The sequence below is a fragment of the Bos taurus genome, chromosome 16, assembly GCF_002263795.3.
Source record: "Bos taurus isolate L1 Dominette 01449 registration number 42190680 breed Hereford chromosome 16, ARS-UCD2.0, whole genome shotgun sequence".
NCBI lineage: Eukaryota > Metazoa > Chordata > Mammalia > Artiodactyla > Bovidae > Bos > Bos taurus.
This window is the reverse complement of record NC_037343.1, coordinates 56131495-56152440: the sequence shown is the minus strand read 5'-3', so window position 1 is coordinate 56152440 and position 20946 is coordinate 56131495. Positions and strand designations below refer to the sequence as shown.

Here is a 20946-nt window from a genome sequence, read left to right as displayed (position 1 = left end):
GAAATAGCTTGTGAGGATGGCAGAGCTACCTACGTCCTTCTAGCCTTGGATCTCACAATCATGGACTGTATGTGAGAAAATCACTGGATTTTTAGGATACTACCATTACATTTTAGAAAATGAAGAATAAAGTTCACCACTCAACATTTGTTAACTGTGAAGTATCTTAGGCAACAGCTATCTTTATGAACTGTTTGCAGATCAGCAATAAGAACATTCTTATCTAATTACAGAAAAATGTATGCAACGAATTCTGTTTCCAACTGTAGATAAATATGGTGGGAAATCTATCCTGGACACTAGTATATATATGAAGGATATGTGTTGAAAGAACATTCCAGAAAGTCATGAAAGCTTTCTAACTTGCTTCTATCTTTTAGGTGTCAACGTTTATTTTCTAAAACAAGGAATCAGTAGTCTTTCATTTTATATAATCACTGGCATTTAAATAGGACCAAAGAAAAATCTGTCTTTTTTTTTCCCCTGTGCTGCTGCTGCTGCTGCTGCTAAGTCGCTTCAGTCGTGTCCGACTCTGTGCAACCCCATAGACAGTAGCCCACCAGGCTCCCCGGTCCCCAGGATTCCCCAGGCAAGAACACTGGAGTGGGTTGCCATTTCCTTCTCCAATGCATGAAAGTGAAAAGTGAAAGTGAAGTCGCTCAGTCATGTCTGACTCTTAGCGACCCCACGGACTGCAGCCTACCAGGCTCCTCTGTCCATGGGATTTCCAGGCAAGAGTACTGGAGTGGGGTGCCATTTCCCCTGTAGTTCTCCAATAAAACTTTAAGATAAATATTACAAAAAGAAACCTTTTGCAGACAGCTCATTCATAGAAAGAAGCTAGGTATTTTCTTACCTGCCACCTGACTTAGATGCTGACAGGTAATCAACTAGGAGAGAGCTGAAAGTGAGAGGCAGTTATTAACCCTACAGAAGTTAATAAGCTTTGTAGAATTTTCACAAGGTGAGAGTTTGGTAAACATATTTACATTATCAGGAAGATTATAACACAAAAATAGCTATGTTCTTCAGGCAAGACAGAAGCTGCCTGTTCTGACATTCCACAGGGACAAACCTTTTATTTCTAGAAACACAATGTTTACTGTTCCTATCTTACTCACATGGCAATGATGAGCATGTCAAAACCTGTGGGGGAAACAATCAAAATCCCTATAGTTATATGACTTCATCACGTGGCCCTGATAAATAAGCATGCAAAGTGGACTATGAGTGGACACCTCTACTTAGAGGCAAGGCAGAATCTGTGTCATATACAACAGAGACCTAAGAGTTCATAAATTAAACTTTCAATTATTGTGCTGTTTACTGGGTATACCAGATAACAATGCAAATGACAGCAGTAAGGAGTTGCTGCCATTAGAACGGCACATATTAATTTTCACTGTTTTCTAGGTTAAAAAACTTGAAAACATACAGGCTATAAACATCTGAGATAAATCTTACTGTTAAAGGATTTCTTTCTTGAAAATCTAGAAGAGAATGAATTCACAGTTAATTTCAACTACCTGACATGACTTATCTTTTAGACTGATACATATTTCCATAATAAACTTATCTGATTAGACACAGCTGGCACTGTCAAAAACAGATTCAGTTTGTGTCCAACTCATCTATACTTATCTACACTTTTCTTTTAAGACATTTCTAGATGTGGGTGTGTTCTTTTCTGAAGACACTGAAAATTCTTGAGATCAAAGACCACATATTTGGCTTTCACGTATTTCCTGTAATAAGGCATGGTACACACCCTTGATACTTAAAAATGCACAGCTCTAGCTTGTATAAGGATAAAACAAGTATCCAATCCTTTGGGCTACTTTTCCATGATAATGGATGTGAGCTAGTATGTTCATATGCTCTTACCTGGCCCACTTTTGTGAGAAAAATTTGAGAGGCTATTGGCAGAGAAAAGTGCTCCCCTGGTAACTCAGTTGGTAAAAAACCTGCCTGCAGTGCAGGAAACCTGGGTTTGATCCCCGAATCAGGAAGATCCCCTGGAGAAGGAAATGGCAACCCACTCCAGTATTCTTGCCTGGAAAATCCAATGGACAGAAGAGCCTGGCGGGCTACAGTCCATGGGGTCGGACACGATTGAGCAACTAAACCACTTCCACTGGCAGAGAAAAGCAGTAAAATCTATAGAACAGAACACAATCATCTGTCTCATGTGGATATGGAACATATGGCTTGTATGTCATTAACACCTGCCAGCCATGGACAATGCCATCGATCAATTTTTTATGTTTTTATTTTATCAAACAGTGAGTTTGCGAAAACATAAATGCATATTACTCAGCTCAATTTGGACTTTAAATGTTCAGAAGTAAAAGTCAAATCTTATCTATTCAACTCATTTGACTACAAAACAAAATCAGGTCTGCCAAGGGTAGGAGCCACTGTGAATAACAATTCCAGAAAGAGAGCAATAAGACGACATTCCCTAACTGACCAGGGCTTGTTGTATTATTCTGAGTCTAGTTAGCAGTAACACAGAAGCTCCAGGGAGAAAACTGGGATATCTGGACTAAAACCCATCCTAGTTCTGGAGGAGTTTAAAAATCACTATCTCCAGAGTCACCTCTATCTCCTTTCTACACCATCAAGGCAAGCACAGCCTAATACCTGGAAGCAGTAAGGATCTTTCTGTTTAATCATGTGTCTCTATATTCAGCAGTTGTAAAGAATCATAGGAGTAACAAAGGAGCTTTGATTTTTATAACAATAAGTAATCATTCAATCACATAATAGGAGTATTTGAATGAGCTATTTTCAACATCTTGAAATCTAATAAGACAGATGATGTCATTACTAAGCAGATAATATGCTCACAAAATTTACTGCTAGTCTTACAAGCACATTCTCAGATTCTGTAAGCATTAAGTTAAAAATTTCAAAACATCTTTCATAAGTAAATTGAAATCTTTTCACAGAAAGATAAAGCTTAGAGAAGGAAACAAAATAACTCCTACAAATTTTCATTCAATTTAGCTACCATGGTATTCTGCATGACTCAGTGGGTAAAGAATCTGCTTGCAATGCAGGAGACACAGGAGATGCAAGTTCAATCCCTGGGTCAGGAAGATCCCTTGGAGTAGGAAATGGCAATCCACTCCAGTATTCTTGCCTGGAAAATTCCATGGACAGAGGAGTCTGGTGGGTTACAGTCCATGGGGTCACAAAGAATTGGATATGACTGAGCAACAATCATGTATATCTACATGCGTTATTCTGCACGTATTCAACTGAACAGTCTGCACTCCTATTAAATTACATAAACACTCTCTTAAACAGGCGTTCTTATGAATTTTATGATGTTTTATGTCAAGTAAAAATATGCCAGCAAATTTGGAAAACTCAGCAGTGGCCACAGGACTGGAAAAGGTCAGTTTTCATTCCAATCCCAAAGAAAGGCAATGCCAAAGAATGCTCAAACTACCGCACAATTGCACTCATCTCACATGCTACTAAAGTAATGCTCAAAATTCTCCAAGCCAGGCTTCAGCAATATGTGAACCGTGAACTTCCAGATGTTCAAGCTGGTTTTAGAAAAGGCAGAGGAACCAGAGATCAAATTGCCAATATCCACTGGATCATGGATAAAGCAAGAGAGTTCCAGAAAAACATATATTTCTGCTTTATTGACTATGCCAAAGCCTTTGACTATGTGGATCACAATAAACTGTGGACAATTCTTCAAGAGATGGGAATACCAGACCACCTGATCTGCCTCTTGAGAAATTTGTATGCAGGTCAGGAAGCAACAGTTAGAACTGGACATGGAACAACAGACTGGTTCCAAATAGGAAAAGGAGTATGTCAAGGCTGTATATTATCACCCTGCTTATTTAACTTATATGCAGAGTACATCATGAGAAATGCTGGACTGGAAGAAACACAAGCTGTAATCAAGATTGCCAGGAGAAATATCAATAACCTCAGATATGCAGATGACATGACCCTTATGGTAGAAAGTGAAGAGGAAATAAAAAGCCTCTTGATGAAAGTGAAAGGGAGAGTGAAAAAGTTGGCTTAAAGCTCAACATTCAGAAAATGAAGATCATGGCATCTGGTACCATCACTTCATGGGAAATAGATGGGGAAACAGTGTCAGACTTTATTTTTTTGGGCTCCAAAATCACTGCAGATGGTGACTGCAGCCATGAAATTAAACGACGCTTACTCCTTGGAAGCAAAGTTATGACCAACCTAGATAGCATATTGAAAAGCAGAGACATTACTTTGCCAACAAAGGTTCGTCTAGTCAAGGCTATGGTTTTTCCTGTGGTTATGTATGGATGTGAGAGTTGGACTGTAAAGAAGGCTGAGCGCCCAAGAATTGATGCTTTTGAACTGTGGTGTTGGAGAAGACTCTTGAGAGTCCCCTGGACTTCAAGGAGATCCAACCAGTCCATTCTGAAGGAGATCAACCCTGGGATTTCTTTGGAAGGAATGATGCTAAAGCTGAAACTCCAGTACTTTGGCCACCTCATGCGAAGAGTTGACTCATTGGAAAAGACTCTGATGCTGGGAGGGACTGGGGGCAGGAGGAGAAGGGGACGACAGAGGATGAGATGGCTGGATGGCATCACTGACTCGATGGACGTGAGTCTCAGTGAACTCCGGGAGTTGGTGATGGACAGGGAGGCCTGGCGTGCTGCGATTCATGGGGTCGAAAAGAGTCAGACACGACTGAGTGACTGAACTAACTAACTAAAAATATCTTTGACACAAACCAAAAAAAGTAAGTTGCACTTCATCAACATTAAAAATTTTATGCAAAGAACATCAAGAAAGTCAAAAGACAATCTACAGAATGAGAGAAAATATTTGTGAAACATATATCTAATAAGGGTTTAATATCCAGTATACATAAAGAACTCTTACAATTCCACCAAATAATGCAGTTATTATTTTGGGGGGCTCCAAAATCACTGCAGTTGGTGACTGCAGCCATGAAATTAAAAGACGCTTACTCCTTGGAAGGAAAATTATGACCAACCTAGACAGCATATTAAAAAGCAGAGACTTTACTTGTCAACAAAGGTCCATCGAGTCAAGGCTACGGTTTTTCCAGTGGTCATGTATGGAGGTGAGAGTTGGACTGTGAAGAAAGCTGAGCACTGAAGAATTGATGCTTTTGAACTGTGGTGTTGGAGAAGACTTTTGCGCGTCCCTTGGACTGCAAGGAGATCCAGCCAGTCCATCCTAAAGGAGATCAGTCCTGGGTGTTCATTGGAAGGACTAATGCTGAAGCTGAAACTCCAATACTTTGGCTACCTGATGTGAAGAGCTGACTCATTTGAAAAGACCCTGATGCTGCGAAAGATTGAGGGCAGGAGGAGAAGAGGATGAGAGAGTATGAGATGGTTGGATGGCATCACCTTCTCAATGGACATGGAGTTTGGGTAAACTATGGGAGTTGGTGATGGACAAGGAGGCTGGGCGTGCTGCAGTCCATGGGGTCACAAAGAGTTGGACAAGACTGCGCAACTGAACTGAACTGATGCAGTTAAAAATGGGCAAAGGAGATGAGTAGACATTTCTCCAGATACATAAATGGCTAATAAGCACAAATGAAAAATGCTCAACATCATTAGTCATCATAAGGAAATGCAAATTAGAACCACAACGAGATAGCCACTTCATATCCATGAGGATGGCTAGAATAAAAAACAAAAATAAAAAGTCAGAAAAGTGTTAAGAATGTTAGTGAGGCAGTAGAGAGATTAGAACTTTCCTACACTGCCAGTGGGAATGCAAAGTCGTCCAGCCCCCATGGAAAGCACTGTGGTGATTCCTCGTAGGATAATTCTATATTTAACTTGAAAGTGAAAGTGAAAGTTGCTCAATCATGTCCAACTCTTGGTGACCCCATGGATGCCCATGGAATTCTTGAGTGGGTAGTCTTTCCCTTCTCCAGAGGATCTTCCCAACCCAGGGATGGAACCCAGGTCTCCTGCATTGCAGGTGGATTCTTTACTAGCTGAGCCACAAGGGAAGCCCAAGAATACTGGAGTGGGTAGCCTATCCCTTTTCCAACAGATCTTCTCAATCCAGGAATTGAACCAGGGCCTCCTGCATTTCAGGAGGATTCTTTACCAACTGACGCAATTCCACCCCTAGGTATATACTGAAAAGAATCAAAAACAAAGACTCAAACAGATAATTGTACACCCGTGTTCACTGTAGCATTATTCACAACAGCCAAAATAAGGGAACAATCCACATGCCCAACAACAGATGAACAGAGAAACAGAATGTGCTCGTATAGTATACACATGTAACAAGCTGTCTTCAGTTATAAAAAGGAATGAAGTTCTAATATGATACCACGTGGATGAACCGCAAAAACATTACAGTAAGTAAAATAAGCCAGACATGACGACAAACATTCTATGATTCCACTTGTATGAAATACCTAGAATAAGCATTTCACAAAGTAGATGAGAGGTGACGAGGGGTTAGAAGAAAGGAGGGCAATAGAGAAGAACTGCTTACTGGACAGAGTTTCTGTAATCAGGGTTGTTGGGGGAGGTGGGTAAAACTGCTTTGGAGATAAACAGTGATGAATATAACCAATGCCACTGAACTGTATACCAAAAAATGACATACCTAAAAATTACTTTAAAACTTCCAGCATCTCTTCAAAGTCAAGACACCTAGTAGCTTAAATTACTTTTCTTCCTTTAACAAGTATTAAATTATTCAAGTCAGTTATGTGTTCCTCAAAATATGTAATGAATTAAGATTTGAAAATAAAAGCCTTGATTGTGGACTCAAAGTTCATATAGTTTAACTTCCTAGCTGATACTGGGATGTCCTCAGTATTATCCCTAAGTGACTATATACTGTTTAAACACACATAGCACTTTACTGGAACACTTACAGGCATTCAGAAGAACTTACTAACCTTCTGGTGAAAGTTCTAATAGTTAGTTTTGTTTTTCCCATTTCTGAGTTGAAATCTGGATCTCTAGCAGCCTATACTCATTAACCATGATTCTGTCTTTTATTCCAACTTCCACACAATAGTCCTTCAGAAACCTGAAGACTATTATTGGACCTCCAATGTTCTGCTATCCCAGCAGCGGAATTTCCCTTTTGATAAGATTTCAAACCAGCCTATCCAGGAGATGGTGAGGTTCAGGGAGGCCTGGCGTGCTGTTGGCAGGATAACTGAACAACAATGACAATACCAGCCTGCACCCTTCATTCTAGCTATATTCCAAGTATTTTAGTATCACGGTATCCATCACTATTATTTCCTTCTCATTATTTTCCACATTTAAAAATTTTTCCATAATACATCTATATTACCTTTCTGATGACAAAATTCTATTTTAGGGAAAAAAAACAACCACATCAGAGGAATCATTAGAGTACTTTCTGTACTCTAAAATACTAAAATATGCTCCATAGCAAAACTTATATTTAAATCTGAAAGGAAGAAAAATAGAATCAGAGCAGAACAGACGAAAAATACTGTGTTACTTCTTCCTAGACATGATACTTTTCAGAAGATTTACATGCACATTAGAGATCTTTGATCTGAAATGGTTAACCCAAGACTCTCACTATAAAGATGAGAAAATTCAGAAGCAGAAAGGTCAAATGCATTGCCACGTTTAAATCATTAGCTTAGTGTTTCTGACAAGTGCCATAAAATTGAGATCTTCCCTGCTTAAAACCTTGAAACAGCATTCCATCGCCCTGCACATGAAGTCCAGTTTCCTTAACATGGCTATTAAAGGCCGCTCTCTTCTCTAGACTAACTTTGAGCCAATCTTTGCTTCCCTCACCCAGCACTCTCTGCTCCGTTTCTTTAAGTTTTCCTGCTCACTCCTGAAACTTAGGATACACTTGCTGCTCTTGCTGGAACACCAGACCCCTTCCCCTCATTCTCTTCAGATGGTTAAAACCTCCTTGTCCCTCAGGTCCCTCATACCCAACTTAGATCACTTCTCCCTCTGTGTTCCCGCAGAGCCTAGTCCCTCTGATTTGGACTAGATCTCCCTAAAAATTCCCTTAGGACTCAGGTCTTCCCCTCTCTTCATAAAATTCATAACGTTTTTTGATAACTGTTTAACATCTATTTTGCCTATTAGACTGTAAATCCCATGGAGGTAGGAACCCCATTTTACCTGGCTCTCTTCTGTAAGCTTAGCACTAACTCCACTAGTATTACTGGGTGCAAAGGACATAGTTAATAAAAATTTAATTTTATTAATACTAAGACTTAAGTTAGCTTTTAATAACTAAAAATATCTATAAAATGCTATTAACATGCTATACTACACACAATTCTTCTGGATTTGAATCCCACATATTACTCTTTGCCCTACTATGCTTCATGGACACACTGTTTCAGCTAGACTTTTCTGGGTCCTGAGTCTGTCAACCAAAAGACTAGCTATCCACGCTGGGCCCTCTATACATTTGATATTTTTGGCTGCCTTTGTATAATTAAGTATCCTTCATTTAAGATAATTTTTAGTATAAGCCATCTTTGTACCTGTCCAATCTTCTTCTCAAGTGCCAGTTTCTGGACTATCAAAGTTTTTTTTTTTTTTTTCCCCATTACAACAATAAGTTCACAGATGTATTTGAATAAATAGACTGAAAAGTGAGATTCAAGTAAGACGGCAGCAGTTCCACATTCAAACAATAACTTTCTTGTTAGCATATGCTTTTTCCACAGTTAGGGAAATTCAAAACAGACAAAACTATTAACTGCTTTACTTATTCATTGTAAGCATGCTTGCTACAGGAAGAACCTTTGCATGTATAGAACTCAGAGTCAAACATGGAGCTTTTAGAATTTAAGTACGCATGTTTACCTTAATATCCACATTACCCGAAAGATAGTAAATAACAACAGGGCTGATCACTGTTAGAGCAATCATTCACCTTCAAGAAATTAAAGAAACTCTAATTATAGATTTAACGTCTAACTTACCATCTTCCTTAGAAACTGTTTGGGTGTAGAAAAGTTCAGGATTCTGATAATCAAAGGGATATATAATCTCAAGATTATACAATAACATATAATAATTATAAGTATAGTATTATACTTATAATAACTAATGAGTGAGAACAAAGCATAATGCCATGTATTTTGTTTTGAATGCAAATAAAACATTTTATCTTTTTTTTTAATGCCATGCATTTTCAATAATAATTAAGAACACTGTCCCAGAGCAAGGGAGCCTGTGTTCAAATTCTGACTTTGCTACTTTCCTGCAGTGTATCCTTGAGTTATCTTCTGAACCCCTGCTTCAGCTTGACCATCTGTAAAATAAGCCTACAGTTTTGTTGTGAAGGTTAAATGACTTAAAAAAAATAATGAGTTAATTGAATTAAATAAAGTTTTAAAATAATGTGATTCTTTTTATTGAATCATTTTATCACTATTAAGATGAAACTCAGGATATATGTATACCTATGGCTGATTCATGTTGAGGTTTGACAGAAAACAAAACTCTGTAAAGCAATTATCCTTCAATTAAAAATAAATAGATAATAAAAGAAGATGAAATATAATACTACAGAACTTGTGGACCCTGAGCCTTACGTTCCTTATTATGTCAATCCCTTTCATCTTAATTTGTGAGTCTACTAATTTTCTATTCTTACTCTAAGTCTCCTAACATGAAATCAGTGCATAGTCAAGAAAGGAAATTAATTCCTTCCCCTTGTAGGGGTACTGAAGATACGTACCTTACTGTCCTATGAAAAATTCTCTAAAGCTGGGGAAGACCGAGGATCTATGCAAGCAGCTGGGCTATAGAGGTGCTTAGAAAAAGGTGGATCAGTCCAACGTCAGCAGTGCTGTGGTCACCCTGTCAAATGTCACACTTATTCTGCACAGCTGGGCCCTGGCTCCTGCAGCCAGAAGCAAGCTGAATCCTACGGGTTTGGTCTAAATAGGTCACTGGTGAGTGAAATTGTTCAGCATGAATTCATAGTCATTTTATATCATGTTCAACATATAAAAAAACTTCTATATAGTTTGAAAGCTTGAGTAGGCTGAATGCCTTCATTTCACTCCAGATGGAATTAGTACCTTTATTTTACATCGTTCTTATTTCTGTTTTCCCCTTGAAGATTGCTTAGGGGAGGCGTGGTAATTTACTGTAGGATATCAATATCACTTCAAATTTGTATACCCTTTAAATATTTTCAGTGTTCTTAATTCTGGAAAGTTCACAGGACAGTTTCTCTTATTTCTAATTAACAGAAATGAATAGTTTTCGCTCAGTTATTCCAATTATTTATTTGCCTAATTTTGTAGAATATCTACCATGTTTTGACCTGGTAGGGTTTTAAAAAACTCCTTGTGTCTTGGCAAGTTTCTGTTAACAAATGATCTCTTTTCTCCCCTGGGTCCAGTCTCAACCTTCTTGCATCAAATGCAGTGTGCTAAGTTCCATTTCCATCTAAAGAGTACTCACTTCCTGAAGAAAGTGTAGGAGAAAAAGGAACTCGTGAGTCCAGCCAACTCTGTCATGGCCATCTTGGTTAGAGACAAAATATATTCTGATGTTCTCCAGTCTTCTCTCATATCCTCTCTGCACCCTTCCATCATTGGAAAGGCTGGTCCTTGAAAACATTTCATCCAAGAGCAAGAGTCTTGAGTGCTAAGCTCTCCCTTGTTTTTCTTATCTTCTTTGAAGAGTTCAAGTCAATGACAAATTAGAGTACACATTTACAGATGACATTAATCCTTTAAACAGAAGATATATTTCCTGTCTCTTTAATAAGAAGAAAGCTCAACAGCCTACACCCAAGAGAGAAAGCAATTTGCACCTTTTAGGCAGGAGCAATAAAAATGATCATTTCACATGAAGAAGTCAAATTAATGCAAGTGTGACTGTTAGGTTAGAGGGTACTTCAGAGCTTTTGGGCTTCTAACCAAAAGTCACCTTTTAACAATTAAGCAATTTTGCTGATTGCAGCATTTATCACATACTGCATGAGTTTTACCACTATCTTGGGATATGTTGAATCCCAAAACACCAAAATTATTGTCACAATCTATCAGTTTGGAGTTCTCCAACAGATAGTTCAGTAAATGTACCTAGGACCTTCCTCCTCTTCCCCTCATAATTCTTAGGATCTAATCAAGGAGGGGAAAATTATTTGAAGGTACTTTAATGTACTTGTGAAGCACGCACTGGCAGGACACATGCATTTAAAGAGGACAACAGTGACTCGGAGATGATGTTCTCAAATCCTGTTTTCAAAGAACAGCCTGGAAAGGATCTGCCACAAACTGTTTCAATGGACCCTACAAAACGAAGACCTGGTTACTAAAACTACTAGGATTATTCCATAAGAGATCTCCTGAGTATGAACAGTGCACTCCAGCTTTCTGAAACTTAGCAGACATTTTGCATGGCTGATAATTGCTGAGATCCTAATTAGAGAAGTACCTGCCAATGAAATGTCATAAACAGGACAAACAGTACATGCAATCAGGATCTACTTAAAGGTTTGTAGTAAGGTGTTGGAGAAGACTCTTGAGAGTCCCTTGGACTGCAAGGAGATCAAACCAGTCAATCATAAAAGAAATCAGTCCTGAATATTCATTGTAAGGACTGATGCTGCAGCTCCAATACTTTGATCACCTGATGTGAAGAGCCAACTCACTAGAAAAGACCCTGATGCTGGGAAAGATTGAAGGTAGGAGGAAAAGGGGATGACAGAGGATGAGATGGTTGGATGGCACCACCTTCTCAATGGATATAAGTTTGAACAAGCTCTGGGAGAGTGAAGGACAGGGAAGCCTGGCATGCTGCAGTCCACGGGGTCGCAGAGAGTCAGAAACGACTGAGTGACTGAAAAACAACAAAGGTCCTTAAAGAAAACAAAAATGGTTCTTTGTCTCTAATAGGCACCTGTATGTTTAAGATAAGGCCTTCACTTTATACGCTTACATTAACAACTCTGCTGTAAATTATCCCTTTTTCTTTTCTTCCTTTCTGGGAGAAATCACAATCTCTTAACAAGTGGTTGTCTTTGGAGATCACTGTCTTTTCTAACCTAATACATATATTGATTCTCTTTCATTGTTTTAAGGACCACAGAAGTTCTCTGGATAGAGAGAATTTCTGAGTGGTAAAATTATTAGTAATTTCTGCCTTTTATTTTTTATTTATTTTTTTCCAAATTTTCATGTATAATCAACATTATTTTACTCATTAATGATTAAAAAAAAGACTAAGTTGTAAGATCTTTAGGGAATAGAGCTATTTGGTATGCTTCTCTTTAAATAAATGATACAAACAGCTATTCTTTCTGTAATATGTATTAATCAACTTTAGTACATCATTTTCCTACTCAAAACCTTCATCTATAGAACTAAAATATCGATCCCTTAGCATTACACACAAAACCCTCCATGACCAACACCTATTTTCTTACCACTTCCTGGCCTTCCTCTCATATTCTCATATTCTAGCTAGATCAAACAGGATAAAATTCCCAGACATGCTATTTCTCCTGTGTGCTTCTCAAAGTGCTCTTCTCTTCACCTGTAACATCTTTCTTCTCCATATAGCCACCTGAAATTTTTCCATTTTTTCTTTAGAATGTTAATCAAAAGTTTTCACCTTTAAAGGGGCACAGATATACACTGCTGGTGGGTGAAACGATACATCTTTGAAGGACAGCAATTTGGCTTATGTATCAAAATTACAAAATGCACATACTTTTCAACCCAGCAATTCCACCCCCAGGAACTGGATATATGGATATTCTAACACTTCTGTGAAATGACATACAAAAGGTTATTTACCACACCAGTTTGTAGTAGCAAAATACTGGGAACAACTCTAAACACACATACATTGGGAGCTGGTTAAACATATTACAGAATTCCATACAGTGAAATACTATGCATCTATCAACTGCATAAGAAATCCTTGATGTACTGGCATAGAAGAATTTCTAACACATATGGAAAAGCAAAGTACAGAACATGAATGGGATGCCAAAATTTCTGTAAAAAGAGAGGGGAGGAACACACACCAATTTGCCTGTATCTGCATAAAATATTTCTGAAAAAGAACACCACTGGGACAACAGGAACAATTTCACTGGACTCTATTTTATATATACTGAAATTTTAAACCATGTGATTATACTACTTATTAAAAAGGTAAAACTGTAAAAGTTTAAAAATCAAAGTGCTAAAAAGTGTTCACATCTTTCGACAGTATCTCTATTTCCCATACTGTCTTTTCCATCAACTCCTTTATTCATTCATTACAACACCGGACTGCAGATATTCTGTGCCAAGTGAAGAGAAATGAAAACAACCTGCAAGGTCCAACTCAGGGAAGCAGATAGAATATTCATTTCAGTGAGGCCCCAGGTACACGATGTGACAGGCACACCAAGGAAAGGCTCTCTTCCAGATTAGACTATTATCTCTTTGAAGATACCGTAAAGGTTAACACAGTGCACTGCCCATAGGAGGTATGCATGTTCAATGAACCACCGAATAAGCTAAAGAAATAAGCAATGCGTTATTTTTTTAGACAGTGAAAAACTAATATTTAAGTATTCAACTAGTGTTTGTGTGAAAGTCGCTCAATCGTGTCTGACTCTTTGTCACCCCATGGACTGTAGCCTGCCAGGTTTCTCTGTCCATGGAATTCCCCAAGCAAGAATACTGGAGTGGGTTGCCGTTCCCTTCTCCAGGGGATCTTTCCAACCTGGGGATTGAACCCAAGGTCTCCTGCACTGCAGGCAGATTCTTTACCATCTGAGCTACCAGGGAAACCCATTCAACTAGACTCTAAACTAATTAATTCTACAATAAATTTTATAAAAATTTAGTATGAAGGTCTAAGGAGAAAAAGATTTTGAAATAACCTTTGCTATCTTATGTGTACAGATATTTATGAAGGTATCCAATCATCTTGAGAGTCCCTTGGACTGCAAGGAGATCAAACCAGTCAATCATTAAAGAAATCAGTCCTAAATATTCCTTGGAAGGACTGATGCTGAAGCTGAAGCTCCAATACTTTGGCTACCTGATGCAAAGAACTAATTCACTGGAAAAGACCCTGATGCTGGGAAAGATTGAGGGCAGGAGAAGGGGAAGACAGAGGACGAGATGGTTGGATGGCATCATTGACTCAATGGACATGAGTTAGGGCAAGCTCCAGGAGTTGGTGATGGACAGGGAAGCCTGGTCCTGCAGTCCACGGGGTTACAAAGAGTTGGACATGACTGAGCGACTGAACTGAATCATTACAAACATTATCCACTGCAGACCATGATTACACATATGCGGTGCTTCTTTTTTCCCCCAATACTATTGATTAAATATGTACAGAGAGCATATAAAGCACCAGGCACAAGGCTGAGCTAGAGATATAGTGGTAAACAAAAACAGACATAGCCCTGTTCTCATGGAGGTTATGGGTTAGTAAGAGACTAGTCAAATAATCACATAAGTTTCACAAGTATTTTTAAGAGCAGGCTCGTTGGAAAAGACCCATAAGCTTGGAAAGATTGAGGGCAGGAGGAGAACAGGGGCGACAGAAGATGAGATGGTTGGGTGGCATCATCGACTCAATGGACGTGAATTTGAGCAAACTCTGGGAGATAGTGAAGGACAGAAAAGCCTGGCATGCTGCAATCCATGGGGTCACAAAGAGTTGGACATGACTGAGCAACTGAACAACAGAGGAGGAGAAGAGAGAAACTGCCAGGCACAGTCAAATTTCTCCGAGGCAGTCATAAGGAAAGGAAAAGTTACCTAAAGCCTTTATGTCTCAGAAAATGTAAGTTAAATGTTATGTTAGTGGGGACTTCCATGGCAGTGCTGTGGTTAAGATGCCGCATTTCCACTGTAGGGGCCATGGACTCGATCCCGTCAGGGAACTAAGATGGCACATGCAGTGCAGGGGGGCCTAAAAAAACAATTTTTTAAAAAAATGTTATGTTAGGAAATTGTGGACAGAATACAATGTCCTTGACCTTAGATGGAAAAATATCTATATTTTTCTGAACCTCTGATACTAACCTCTGAAATTAAAATTATGAATGTAGGCAATAATCTACTGTAGTATTTGTTAACATATCAAGCTCTGTACCACTTTGGGGCTTTCTCTCAGAGGTTTCCTCTGCCTAAGCCACTCTTTTTCTCCTTATTTTCCCTTGGATGGCATTCAGATCTCAAATGACACCAGTGAGGCACTCACTGATTACCCAACATAAAGCCTCCAATTAAACAATTTAATTACATTATTCCATTTCAAGTCTCTGCATAATACTTATCACTGGCTGACAAGTGTTATTATTAGCTAATATTTGTGTCTTACCTCTCCAAATAATATAAGATTTGCAATTGATATAGGTCTTTCTACTATCTACGTCACACCTAGATTCCCAGGGCCAAAAATACAGCACAGCACACAGGAGTAGATCAATGAATATTTTTTATTAAATATTAAACTGAATGCAAATATGGGTGCTAAAACAAATAAAAAACTAGAATATTATTTTTCAGTCATTGTGGACAAGCTATGATTTTACAAAACAAAAACTTTAGGTATTATATGTTTCATGTCAGTTGCTCCTAAAACACCTCCAAAAAAGATATTTTGAGTTAACTCACAAATCAACCTCACTCCAAGAATCAAGTATAGAAGATAACTTCTCAACTTCTGAAACAGGATTCAATGCAGAAGAGCTCTAACGACTGTCATAGCAACTGGTTCAATCATTTCATATTTAATAGCAAAACAACCTAAGTGAGCTTTAGAAAGTGAATTTATAAAGTTCTGCTAAATGTTAATCTCTTATTTCAAGACTGTATAAAGGAGAATCAGTTTGGAATTATATTAATCTATACACATACTTCCGGAGAAGGCAATGGCACCCCACTCCAGTACTCTTGCCTGGAAAATCCCATGGACGGAGTGGCCTGGTGGGCTGCAGTCCATGGGGTCGCTAGGAGTCGGATACGACTGAGCGACTTCACTTTATTTTTTCACTTTCATGCATTGGAGAAGGAAATGGCAACCTACTCCAGTGTTCTTGCCTGGAGAATCCCAGGGACGGGGGAGCCTGGTGGGCTGCCGTCTCTGGGGTCGCACAGAGTCGGACACGACTGAAGCGATTTAGCAGCAGCACCATACACAGACTTCCCTGGTGGCTCAGAGGTTAAAGCATCTGCCCGCAATGCAGGAGAGACCTGGGTTCGATCCCTGGCTTGGGAAGATCCCCTGGAGAAGGAAATGGCAACCCGCTCCAGTATTCTTGCCTGGAAAATCCCACAGACAGAGGAACCTGGTGGGCTACAGTCCACCAGGGGTAGCAAAGAGTCGACATGACTCAGCGACTTCACTTTCACCTTCACATACACATATACCTCTATTAGGTCCTGGGTATTCTTAAATGCTTTAATGTATTAACTTCCTATAAGGTGCCTCTAACATACTTTCAATTCACAGATGAGAGAAAGAAAACTCAGAGAGGTCAAGTAACCTGCCCCAAGTAAATGAGCTAATTGGTGAAGAAGTGGGGTTTGACCCAGACACTCTGGCTCCTGGGCTCAACTCTAGACTATGTTACCTCCCCTGTCACTCAGATTCTCTCTGAAGAATGTAGAGTTGTGATTCATGGGTAACAACTTAACTCTGCAAATGACAGAACTATAAATCTGAATGCTGTATGGCGACTATATTCTGTCAAGGGAATGAAATGAAACTTGGGGAAAGAGATAAAATAGATGCAAAGAGACAAGCTCATTAGATGGAAAGAGATAATGGAAAATGTTTGCCACTACTGGCTATGCTGAACTCCTGCTCTTGTGTTTAAAGGAATATCCCCTGGTGCCCACATGATAAATTCTGCTTCTTGTTTAAGACAGCTCAAGATTTTATTACTTGCAACTGTAAGAATCTCAGCTTATACCAAAACTGATAAACCAAATGAGGGAGGAAATGGCTTCCTTGCTAAACTGAAGTTGATGAAGTACTACCAAAATACGTTCACTGAAATAACAATCAGAATGTAAAGTATTCAGATAATAACATTAAAAAAATGGCTTTATTCTAATCAATATTTTTGTATACAGAATGAAGACTGAGAAATAACTACTAATTTCATTGTTTTCTCCATCTCTGGCACAAGGAATTGCTCTGAGTTTTTTCTTTTCAATTTGGCATGTGAGATGAAATTTATATGCCAACCTGGTAAGGAGGAAGTCATTTCAGAAAGCTCCCCCTCATCTCTCAGTTATACAACAGAGAAACTGTAGCTCCCTGAAGACCTCCCTTCTTTACCTGGCGCAGTGCTGCTATGTTGGTATGTGTCTGTTAAGAATATTATATCCAGTGCTAATCGAGTATAAACATGTGTTAGTCTGGGTAAAAAGCCTTTGTTAATGGACAAACCACCAAACAACCAAGTCTCTTACAGTGATGCTGTGATCTAGAATTTCTAAATGTGGAACACGATAAAGCCAAAATGGGCCATCTTTTCTCCATTACATGTCTTGATATCCAACTTTCCTATTCAAACTGACATAGTAACACTCTTTCCAGTTTTAATTTTATAAGGTGGAAAGTTTACATGACAGTAATTTACAATTTATCTCAGTCATTTACTCTTCTTGAATAGATCAGCTGGTGCTGCCTCCTAAGTAATTCTACTGTACTTATCCACTACAAGAACTGAGCATCGTGCCTGAGCGAATTTATTTATTTACACTGTTGCTGCCAAAATGTCAAGAAGTCCAGACTCCTGTCAATTCTTTTAACCTGCTGTAATGACCTTTAAAATTTTTTTCCATGGGCAATGTGGCGCCTGTCAATCTGTTACTGCCCATTCCTGCAATAATCGATACATCTACTCAACAGATGGTCTCACCCATATAAATCCCTCCAATTAATGCCACATTGCCTTCTCACCATCCTGAGGCTCAAACCTAAGCTCTTCTACAGCAGGGGTCCCCAGCCTCTGGGATCTAAAGCTTGATCTGAGGTGGAGCTGATGTAATAATAACAGAAATGAAGTACACAGTAAATGCAATGCACTTGAACCACTCCCAAACCATCCCCTACACCCTGTCTCATAAAACCGGTCCCTGGTGCCAGAAAGGTTGGGGACCACTGCTCTATACCATCTTCATGGCAATAGACTTCAAGTTTTCTGTAAGACTGATATCCTGATGGTGACCCCCTACCAAACAAAGCAATTCACTAGGGCAACCCAACTAGTACATTTGTCTACCCCTTGCCTTCTTCCATGGGCCTTCCTAGTGGCTCAGTGGTAAAGAATTGCCTGCCAATGCAGGAGAGGTGGGTTCAATCCAAGAGTCAGGAAGATCCCCTGGAGAAGGAAATGGTAACCCATTCCAATATTCTTGCCTGGGAAAACTCATGGACAGAGGAACCTGGCAGGCTATAGTCCACGGGGTCGCAAAGAGTCGGACACAACTTATCAACTAAACAACAACAACGCTTTCTTGCACATCCCTGTGACGCCTCATCTACTCACCATACTCAGCCTTCAGGCTTTCTTCAGGCAGTTACAAGGGGAGACGATTAGAGCTTTCACTGCTAAGTGCTTTCATTTAATCCTTGAAATAACCAAGTAATGTAATGCTACTATATCCCTCATTCAGATGCTTGGAGAAACTAAGTAATTTGCCAGTAAGCAGCAGATGTAAAACTTGAACTGGGAACCTTATAACCTTAAAGCCTCTGAAACAGTTAATCCCTTGGCCTTTGCACAAGCTGTTTTCACCCTGCTCAGAAAGACCCTACTACTTTCCACTCGCTGGCAAACACCTTATCAGCCTTAAAGCTTCAGTTAATTGCTTCCATCCCCTTTGGAATTCTGCCTCCACTGAATAACTATTCTCCACTTCATTCTATCCTATAACAGTAAATATCATCCCCATAAATATTGATTTTGCTTGTCTCTTTTACTTTATTATGAGATCTTTGGGTAAAGGATATTCTATTCATACCCAGCATATTGCAGTAATCCCAAAATGTTTACAATATTACATACTGGCTAAAGCAACGTTCCCTTTGTTATAGATTAAAAAGTTGAAATAATTCACCAGAACATAAGTTAACATTTAACCTGAAATATTCAAGCTTGACAGAGTATGCATTGGTAATTTTTACTCATGTTTAAACATTAAATCATACATTCTGAATTTAAATACATATTCAAAGCTTCCTTCTGGAATGCATAACAAATGTAATAGATGTGATCTTTTTCCTTTATTTACACTAGTCAGGTATAAAGATAATTAGAAATGGTGGACGTGGAGAGAGGAACTCCGGTGATTCCACTAGGAGACAGAAGGCCCTGACTGAGGAAAACTTTAGAGTCTCTCTCCTTCGGTTGTTATTATTCCTTGTGTGAGCACCTTGCAGTAAGAGGAAGATGAGGAAATGGGTACAATTTTGTCTCAAAATGAAAGAGTTAATTTCAGCCAATGAACAACAAGAGGAAAAGTAAGCTGTTGGATTTAAGAAAAGGCAAGAATACTGTGTCCAATGAGGCAGCTTTCTCAATGCTTCTGAGTCATTTTGATTAGACTGAATTTTCACCTTACATACCAACTTATTTATGCTGTAATTTACAAGTTCTAGGCTTTTGTTTAGCTTATCTTAGCAAATACAGTATTGATCTGCATAACCTTATGTTGTGTATGTATGAATGATCTGGATGATAAGCGAGATTATGCTTGACTTCCTTATCCTTGACTTCCTTATCCTTTTTCTTATCTGTTTTATCAAAAGGGCCTATATAAAGGGATCTGTCATTTTCTTCATTATCATTCATTTTTAAAAAATCAACAGGATGCAGCCATATATATAACAGAGTAGAAAAAAAAAAAACTGAATACATCACATGTAGCAACAGTAAGTATGATTTAGTCAAATTTTCTTTCAGTCTTGTGTGTACAATGTCATGAGATGTATTTTTCACTATGTGTCTCCATCAAAGATGTCACAAAAGCCACAGAGTTACTTATGAACAAGAAAAGATTCAGTGTCCACATGAAAACCACTGTACCTAACGGCATTACTACCATTTAAGAAATCAAGATAACTCTCATTATGAAACAAAGTCCAATTACAGAAATATATTAATTAATCCTGTACTAGGAAAGTTTCTAAATACCCTTATAATAGTCAACTTAAACTCAGGGGATTTTATATGTTAGCAAGACTATAATTTGCTTTACAGTGCTGTAATAAATCACATTGAGAAGCAATTTATTTTATACTGTGGAAAATCTGAGTATTTATCTCTTTCATACAATTTTTTAAAGGGTTCATCTCGGACAAAGAAGAAAACTCAATATGGAATCAAAAGCAAATGATAAATATTTTATCTTACCACAATTTTAGTATAACTTTCCCAGACAAACTAAAACCAAACTATCACCTCCAAAAGATGATACCAGTAAATAAACTCTTTCAAATTTCAAACCCAATAAAGAGAACTAAGAATCTCTAGAACGTTCTGTAATTAACATCCTGACATTTATACTATTTAAACGTTCAGTGTATAGAGCTATATTTTGTGTCTTTATCATGCCTCTGAGATTTTCCATGGGCTAAATCCCCTTTGGGGGAGCTGGAATTGCATCAAGGCCTAATATATATCAATATGCAGAATATGGAAGAGTGTTTCCTGGTAAGCACATCAATATTCACTCATTTATTCATTTTCTCTCTTCCTCTCTGTACGTGTATAAGCACACACCCCAGATGTCTTGAATTTATTGAGCACATGTGGCTCCCCGTGACCTGGTCACTACCTACCTCTTCTGAATCTTCTGTCTACACTGGGTTACTTTACATCTTTGTTTTTGTTCTTCTCCCCTTTAGCCTGGAAAATTCCTACACATTTTTGAAGACTCAGGTCAGATCCCTT

At 38.6% G+C, this 20946-nt stretch overlaps 1 protein-coding gene and 1 pseudogene across 7 annotated transcripts in view; both read right to left on the bottom strand.

Annotated features, from left to right (window-relative positions):
• The window catches only part of RABGAP1L (RAB GTPase activating protein 1 like), a 163842-nt gene that overhangs the window by 71907 nt on the left and 70989 nt on the right, over positions 1-20946 (bottom strand). The gene's annotated exons all lie outside the window — the stretch shown is intronic.
• LOC132342514 (replication protein A 32 kDa subunit-like) overlaps positions 1-20946 on the bottom strand; it is a 51714-nt pseudogene that overhangs the window by 30231 nt on the left and 537 nt on the right.